Raw genomic sequence first — 1,199 nt, forward strand, 5'->3', positions numbered from 1 at the left:
CCAGTCCTGCTCCATCATTATTGTTGCTGTGTTCGAGCCCATTGTCGCAGCCACTGTGTGAATCCGTCTCGTTGAGGGCCTTCCTCTTTTTCGTTGACCCTCTACTTTACCAAACATGACATCCTTCTCCAGGGACTGGTCCCTCCTAAAAACATGTCCAAGGTATGTGAGACAAAGTCTCGCCGTCCTTGCTTCTAAGAAGCATTCTGCCTATACTTCTTCTAAGACAGATTCTGGCAGTCCATGGTATATTCGGTATTCTTCACCAACAACATAATTCAAAGGCATCAATTATTCCTCCATCTTCCTTATTCATTGTCCAGTTCTTGCATGCATATGAGGCTGTTGAAAACTCCATGGCTTGGGTCAGGCACACCTTAGTCCTTAAAGTGACATCTTTGCTTTTTAATGCTTTAAAGAGGTCTTTTGCAGTGGATTTGCCCAACGGGATGAGTCTTTTGATACAAAAATCCTCCCAAGTGGGCCAACAAGAAACAGCCCATAGAAGGGTTTAAATGCCAAGGAAAGCATTTGTGTACTATTCTACCTGAGATGGAGGGGCCATGGCTGCAAGACTGTGGCAAGAACAGGAAAAAAAGTCAGTGTAGGGAGGCTCACACCAGTATGTACTGAAGGAGCTCAGCAGGGGCTAAATGTTGCTAAGCATACAAGTAGGAGTTAGGAGCTAGGCCTTGAAGAGTGATAGGATTTGTCAAAGGTCAAGGGATTATGTGACCAAGGCTTGGGAGTAGAGATGTGTGACTTTTAAGGGCTGGGAGCTGACCCCTCAAGAGGGCCTTGAATGTCCAGTTCCAAGGGGGGCTCAGTGGCCAATGCCTGCCCAGCTCAGAACAGGGCCTGAGGCTTTTTCCCCTTGGCTGTTCCACCCTGGCCCTTGAACTGTATTGGAAAACACTTTGCCATAGAGAGGTGAAGGTGGCCGTGACCCTGACCCTGCTGGGCTTTCAGCTGTCACCAGACCCCACCAAGGTCCCCATCCTTGTTCCAGGAATTGTGTTGAAGTCCAGAAATGGGATCCATGTGCACCTGAGAAGCTTCTCTAACCCCGATCGGGACAAGCACAGGCCCATTCCATCTGTCTCCCTCGGAGAGCCTCCGGACTTCCATGTTGTTTTCCTGTTCCCCTGTCCCTTCCCCCTTCCTATTTTCCTTCTCCTTCCTTCTCTTTCTTTTCCTTC

The sequence above is a fragment of the Trichechus manatus genome, unplaced genomic scaffold, assembly GCF_000243295.1.
Source record: "Trichechus manatus latirostris isolate Lorelei unplaced genomic scaffold, TriManLat1.0 scaffold00015, whole genome shotgun sequence".
Taxonomy (NCBI): Eukaryota; Metazoa; Chordata; class Mammalia; order Sirenia; family Trichechidae; genus Trichechus; species Trichechus manatus.